We start from the raw sequence: 7954 nt of genomic DNA on the forward strand, positions 1-7954 counted from the left end.
AGGCTCAGCAAGAGGTGTCCCACGGGCAGGAGCCCCTCAGCTGGCTTGTCCCCAGCTCCCTCCTGGCACACCAGCAGCCAGAGCTGGACGATGCTCAGGGCAGGGACCACATCCCCCTACGAACACAGCCAAAATCTCCTAAAACCACAAGGAAACCAGCGCTGAGGAAGGCCCAGACACACCGCCCGTGGGAAGCGGAGCTGATCTGCAAACCCCTTGGAGGAGCGAGCGTTGGAGGAAGGATCGGGGAAGCTTTTGGGTCACCCCTGCTGCAGATGGATCTGTCGGTGCCATCTGCCGCATTTCTTTATCGCCGCTCTCCCCACCGGGCTCAACCTGCTCGATGGGAAGCTCCCGGCGGAGCGCTCAGAGGTGTTTTCTTGCGTCCTGGTCCGTAAGAGCGGTGATGCTACCGGGAGTCTCCGCCCTGCCCGTACTTGCAGGAGGCAATATGCACTCGCTAGGGAGGGTGGGGACTTTCCTCGCTGCCGACTTGAAGGCAACTTCACAGGGGCAGCATCTGTCTCTAATCAGCGCACGACGAGAGCAGACGTTTGATGGCCCCTCCGGCTGCGGGCCACTGGTAGCCATGAGAACGGGGCTGGAGATGTCATTTCTTGCAGAGGCTCTGGGGGATTTATTTTCCCCTCTCTCTGTCTTCTTTCTTTCTTTCTTTCATTCTTTCTTTCTTTCTTTCTTTTTCTTTCTTTCTTTCTTTCTTCTTTCCTTTCTTTCTTTCTTTGTTTCTCTCTCTTTCTTTCTCTCTTTCTTTCTCTTTTTCTTTCTTTTTCTCTTTCTTTCTTCTTTCTTTTTTCTTTTGTTCTTTCTCTTTCTTTCCTTTTTCTTTTTTCTTTTTTCTTTTTTCTTTTTCTTTTGTCCTATTTCTTTCTTTCTTTCTTTCTTTCTTTCTTTCTTTCTTTCTTTCTTTCTCTCTTCTCTCTTTCTCTCTTTCTCTCTTTCTCTCTTTCTCTCTCTCTTTCTCTCTTTCTCTCTTTCTCTTTCTCTTTTTCTCTTTCTTTCTTTCTTTCTTTTTTTCTCTTTCTTTCTTTTTTCGTTTTTCTTTTTTTCTTTTGTTCTTTTTCTTTCTCTCTTTCTCTCTCTTTCTCTCTTTTTCTTTCTTTTTCTTTTTTCTTTTTTCTTTTTTCTTTTTTCTTTTTTCTTTTTTCTTTTTTCTTTTTTCTTTTTTCTTTTTTCTTTTTTCTTTTTTCTTTTTTCTTTTTTCTTTTTTCTTTTTTCTTTTTTCTTTTTTCTTTTTTCTTTTTTTTTCTTTTTTCTTTTTTCTTTCGTTCATTTTCTTTCATTCTTTCTCTTTCTTTTTCTCTCTTTCTTTCTCTTTCTTTCTCTCTTTCTCTCTTTCTTTCTCTCTCTCTCTCTTTCTTTCTTTCTTTCTTTCTTTCTTTCTTTCTTTCTTTCTTTCTTTTTCTTTCTTTCATCTTCCTTCCTTCCTTCCTTCCTTCCTTCCTTCCTGCAGGTTAGCAATGCTGTGATCTGCTCCCCAAAGGAAGGTTGCCAAAGCAGCGTTCCTGGTCCCAGAGCTGGCGTCCTCAGCTCCAGAAGCTGATGCAAGGGATCAAACCCACCCTGCTCGTCCCAATGTTGCTGGATGTTTCTGATTCCTCCCAAACGCTGCCATCCCTTGCACATGGCGGCGTCCCCATCTCCCATTGACCTGCCACGAGACAGGGGCCATCCCGCACGCCTGCCCGCCTGCCTCCTGACTTATGTCCCCTGCCCCGAGCCAGGTGTCACCCCGCCATCTCCACACACGAGTGCAGCTCCTCCGATTTTCACCCTCTGGGAAACCTTCCCCCACGCAAAGGTGTCCCCGGATTTACCCAGGAGACCCTCTCCCTGTGAGTGCTGCTGCTAGGTTTTTCCCAGCCTAATTTTAAGGCAATCCTCGCTGATTAAGAGTGGTTCCAAACTGAAATATCACAGCCAGGATCAGAGGGACAGCATTTAACACAGATGTTCCGAGCTCTCCATTCCAATCCCCCGACCTCCTTGCAGGATCCCTATTTCCACTCAATTTTTGTTCCAAAAAGCAAACTGCCCTCCGAACCCACGTGCGGTGATGAATTTTGGCCTCCACTCCACCTTATAGCTACATCGATGTTGGGGGGTGCTGCAACTCCCAGTGAGGTTGGGATCACCTCCTATTTCACACGTAGCAGCTGAAAATCCCTGAAATCGCTGAGTCTCGAGGGGATGCTGGTGAGATGGATGGGGTGGCTGAGCCTTCATGCTCCTGGACGCGATGTAGCTATTGCTAAAACCCAGCTGAAGCCCCGGCAGAGATTTTGGGAGAGGCAGTGTGTGCATGTGGGACCGTCTGGGGCTGCGAAGGGCCGTTTGGACCCGTTCCCGCTTTGGAGCATTCCTGTCTCTTTACGGCTGATGTTCTCCAGATGTTTTGTATCGCGGCCTCATGTGGAAACCCGCTGGCCCGGGGCCAAATCCTGCTCAGCCCTCCACGCTACAGCCGGCAGAGAGGCGGAGGGTGATGTTAGCTCGCTGCGTGCATGGCATTTAGGATATTTAAAGCACATTTAATGCAACCCTGTGGCTGAACCACAGCTGCACAGAGCCGCGTACTCCGAGCTCTCACTTACTTTTGCACATTTTTGCCTGGGGAAATGCGGTGCCTGTGATCACCCCCCCGTCTCCACGAGTCCATCAAGCGCTGTTAAACAGAAAGATACGGATACAACCTCTGGCTCAGGAAGTCCCGAAGCAGCAAATTGCCGGAAGCTGGGAAAATATAATGTGGAAAGCATTACCCTCGCTTGGCCCTCGCCTCGCATTCCTCCTGAGCAGCTCCTTGGGGTCCCAGCCAGCGGCAGGATGCTGGAGCAGACCGGTGGTGGCTCTGGGCCAGGAGGATCTCTTACCACCTTGCGTGCCTCTGTGTCCACTGCCCTTATTGCCGGGTTTTGGTGGATTTTGCTGAACGAGTGGAAATTGCAACCAAAGAGCAAGGCTGGGGTGGCCCCAGCAGCATTGATGCGGTGAGGCTGCATCAGTCACCGGCTGCCTGCATATAATGCATATAATGTCTTGGATGAGCTGGTTTGACCTCCCTTTAGGGAACTTTCTCATGTAATATCTCTATATTTTCCACCCACGCTGCACCCACTATTCTGTCTGACCCCTGCATCCATCCCTGTGCCGGATCCTGCACAGGGCACCGAGAGCTGCCTGGGTCTCACCACCCCAGCTGGTCCCTGTGGTGGGACCAGAGGGAAAAGATTTGGGTCTTTTTTGCAGGAAAGGAGGGGAGGCAGAGCCCAAAGGCGTTAATGGGGTATGGGAAGATCTGACTGCATCACGGGAATTCCCAAGAACATCTCAGGCAATCTCCTGCATCACAGGAGTGAGCGGTCCCTGCTCCGGAAGAAGACACTTGAAACGTTTTCCTGACGTCAGTGGGAGGAAAACACCCTTGGCAATTGCCTCTCCGTCCTGCCCGACCCCACGGATTTCCCAGCGTGGATGCAAGCGCTGATTACCCAAATTCCCCTTTCCTATTTGGACTGGCTTCTTCCTGCAGCGGAGCGGAGCCCCACGGCGTGCTGAAGGAGAGGAAGAGCCGCGGGGCTGGGGTTACCACCCAGGAGGAATACCTGCTCCACTCGTTCAGCTGGACCCGACGCCCAGCACGAGGTGCCTGGGTGGGTGCGAGGAGGTGGGTCACCCGTGGGCAAGCCCCGTGGAAGCGGCGCTGTCCCCTGACTCACAAAGCCATGCATGAGTCAAAGCCCCAGGTAATCGCGCCCGACTGAGAGGAGGAGAAGGAGTCTGCCCTGCTCCACCCCGCTCCACATCGGTCTGGCACGGGGCAGAATCAAAGTCCTGCTGATGCCACAAAGGGAGTGGAGAAGAGGTCAGAGGAAGCAGCCTCAATAATGCTTCCTCCTAGAAAAGTCTTCCCAGTATCCTTCCCAGTATCCTTCCCAAGATCTTCCCAAGAAGACGCTGCCGGAGGTCTTCTGCGTCTTATCTCAGAGGCAGAGATGGAGTGGGAGCTCTCTAAATGTCTCATTTTTTGACAGTTCGGTGGCTGCACTGCCTTCTGGATCAGACAGCAAAGCCACCCCATAGATCTCAAGTGAAAGGAGAGAGAAAGGGAGCCAAGGAGTAGAGGGGTAAATGGCTGTGCTGGAAGAAGGCATTACAGAGGGGCAAATGAGGGTGATTATTTCCAGCGAAGGAGCTGGAGGAGGACTCAGGGTGAAGGTGTCCAGGAGCTGGCAGCAATATGCCGTGTGTGCTGGGACCGCAGAAGGCCTGCAGGAGCTCATCTCCTCCTCTGCCCACCAGGTCTCCTCTCTGCGGTACTCCTACAATCAGCCCGGCAAGGCTGGTGAGGATGAAAAAGTCCTCTTGACCAGGCAAAGACAAGGTATGGGGACAGACGGTCCAGACAGGGTGTTTTTATGTCCTTTCTACTGCTGAAACCCAGCAAAGTGACCAAAGCCCATTTCTGCTGGCAGACCCGAGCCCACACCGCAACGTCCGCCACCAGCAGAGGGGCCGAGGGCTGAGATTTCGGCAGCGTGGACCTCACCTGGCAACACGGTTTGGGAAGAAGCCTGAGGGAAACAGCCTCCTCCTCCACACCAGAGGCTGAATCTCAGCCACGAGGTCAAACAGGAATCCTCCCACGAGAGCCGCCGGTGCTTTTCTTCTGCCCGATTTCCTCTGGCCCTCAGCCGAGCACCTCGAGGAGCCCTGCAAAACCCCCCATGTGTGGCACCGGGCATGGGCCAGCCTCCTGTGATGGCAAACACAGGGGGTCTGTCCCCACAGCCACCTCATGAATTTTTGTCCAAACAGGGGAAATAATTACACGTGTGGCACCCAAGAGCTGCTTAGGTTGGTGTTCACTGACAAATTCTGGGTTTTCTGCTCAGATGAGGGCCCGTGAGGCAGACCATGGCTTCCCTTGGGCCGTGCGGGTGGAGGTAGGCCTCACCCAGAGTGGGGAACCCAAAACTGCCACCGCCTGCAGGCAGGGCTGAAATTCAGCAGCAAAGAGCCTGTCCCTGTCCCTCGGCCCAGTCATGGTCCACCTGCGGCTACCCCAGAGGAGCTGGAGAACCTCGGGGGCCGCCACCGCTCCGGCCTCCACCCGCTTCCCGGGGACACGCAGGTCCCATGGCTGCCCTGTCACCCCGTTTCTCTTGGGCAGACGACAAAACCGTGGTGGCACCCGTGGTCCAGCACCACCTGAACTCAGGCTGGGCCGGGAGGAGGGTTTTGCGGCTGGCTTGGTTCACTTGCGAAGAGCTTCCCAAGGAAACATGGGCTCCTTCTGCACTTGTGCAGCGAGCAGGAGCGGAGGGGAGGAGGTGGTGGCGTCCACACCACAACCTGGCAACCCTCCTGAGACCCCGGGTAGGAGATTATCACAAAGCAAAAACACCCTGGATAGGAAGTGAGAAGAAAGGAGAGCTTTCCACCTTCCCGAGGAGACATACCCACCCTCCCTTATCACCCCATCTCTCTGCCGTAAGGTCCGGGCATGTAAGCCTGCTGGATTTCTTCTTCCTGCACTCAACGAGTAGGAAAAACTGGATCTTCTCATAAATAAAGTGCTGTGTTATTAGCAGGAGCGTAGGCAGCCCAAGGGTGTGCAAGGAGAAAGTGAACGCTGCAGCTTTCTCTGTAATTAGGGTGATGAATCGGAGCTCAGAAATGTGTCCTCGCTCCCCCAGATGTGCTGTTTCGGGGTTGCCATCTCACGAGCTTCGCACCGCCAGCCAAAGGGGAAACTGAGGCAGGGAGGAAGGTGTACGACGGGGAGCTGCTTGCCATAGCCGGCAGCAGAGCCTGGCTGTAGGGCAGTCCCAAAGGCCACCCTGCAGCGAGCTGATGTCCAGAGGTCGAAGAAGGCCCTGAAGCTCCAGGCTTCGCCGAGGGAGGATCAGCAGAATCTGATCTACGGCTGCGTTTGCTTTCCAAATTCACCCCATCCCTGCAGGGCCAGGGCTCCGCGGGCTCCTCGCCTGTAGCAGGAGCCCCAGCTGCAGGCACCTCCGGCGTGTTTGGGCACATTGCTCCAGTACCAGTTGGGGATTCCCACAGCAGGAATGGGACTTCATGAGCTTCAAACGTCCCAAAAATGGGCTCCTCATGTCATAGGTCAGGCACCCTGAGGTCAGGGCTGGGATTGTCCTCAAGGATGCTGCAGGTGGGAGAATCGTAGACTCATTTAGGCTTGAAAAGAGCTTCAAGACCCCCAGAACAACCATCAGCCTGACCTATGGAGTCCCATCACTAATCCACGTCCCTGAGCACCACGTCCACGTGTCTCCAGGGACGGGGACCCCACCACTTCCCTGGGCAGCCCGCTCCGGTGCTTGGCCAGCCTCTCCGGGAAGAAATCCCTCCTGATACCCAACCCAAACCTCCCTGGCACAACTTGAGGCCGTTGAGACCAACAGCTGAAGGACCTCCGTCCTCCAGCTGCCCCTTGTTGGACACCCTCGCTGCCTTCCTCCGCTGGCAGGGGACAAGGAGGTGGTGTAGGACAGCAGAGCGGGTCCCATCCCAGGACTTCCCTCCCATCATCGTGTCACTGAAAAAGGACTTCCAAAATCTGTGGCCGGGACCAGTTTCACCCCAACTCTTCCAAGGGGACAGGGAGGACATCGCTCGGAGCGTGCGTGCAAGACGAGGGATTAAGGAAAGCCAACGAGGGCCATTTTTGGTCTCCTCACGAGGTGGAGATGAGGTTGGCCAGATAGGGCGCGGGAGGAGCCCCGAGCCAGGCAGCAGGGCCGGAGTTTCGGGTTGTGCAACGCCTCCACGGCTCGCCCGGGTGAGGTCACGGAGCAGGAGGCACCTCGGCCTCCTCCACGCTCCAGAGAGAGCGCCCAGAGCGACGGCATTAAACCTGGTGCCACCTCCCTGCGGTCACGCAACGTGCCGCCGGTGTCCCCGCTGCGGGCAGGCCAGCAGGTGGTGGGACAGCCCTGGGAGGGGTGGCATGTCCCCATTGTCCCCACTGTGCCCATTGTCGCCCCATCCCTCCCATCCCCATTGTTCCCCCATCCCTCTTGTCCCCGCTGTCCCCCTTGTCCCAATTACCTCCCATGTCCCTATTGTCCATGTCCCCATTGTCCACCATGTTCCCATTGTCCCTCATCCCCATTGTCACCTGTCCCTATTGTCCCAAATGTCTCCTCCATGTCCCCATTGTCCTCCATATCCCCCATGTCTCTATTGTCACCCTACATCCCCATTGTCCTCCATGTCCCTCATGTCCCCATTATGTCCCCATTGTTCCCATCTCCCTATTGTCCCCCATGTTCCCATTATGTCCCCAGTGTTCCCCATGTCCCTATTGAAACCCTAAGTCCCCATTATGTCTCCATTGTCCCCCATGTCCCCATTGTCCCCTTAAGTCCCCATTATGTCCCCATTGTCTCCCATGTCCTTATTGTCACCCTGTGTCCCAATTATGTCCCTATTGTCCTCCATGTGCCCCATGTCCCTATTGTCCCCCATGTCCCCATTGTCCCCCACATCCCCATTATGTCCTCATTGTCCCCATGTCCCTACTGTCCCCAATATCCCCATAATGTCCTCATTGTCCCCCATTGTCCCCATTGTCCCCATTATGTCCCCATTGTCCCCCATGTCCCCATTATGTCCCCATTGTCCCCATTGTCCCCATTATGTCCCCGTCGTCCCCACTATGTCCCCATTGTCGCCATGTCCCTATTGTCCCCAATGTCCCCACTATGTCCCCGTTGTCCCCCATGCCCCCCATGTCCCTATTGCCCCCAATATCCCCGTTATGTCCCCACTGTCCCCCTTCCCCCCCTCCCCTCCCCGTGACGTCACACCGCCCCTCCCCACCCCGGGGCGCGGCGCGCAGGCGCAGTGCGGCGCAGCGAAGCTCGGCGGCCGTGCCCGGCGCCGGGCGGGGCGGGGCGGGGCGGGGCGG

Source organism: Anser brachyrhynchus, assembly GCF_964034855.1.
Source record: "Anser brachyrhynchus genome assembly, chromosome: 4".
NCBI classification, from domain to species: Eukaryota; Metazoa; Chordata; class Aves; order Anseriformes; family Anatidae; genus Anser; species Anser brachyrhynchus.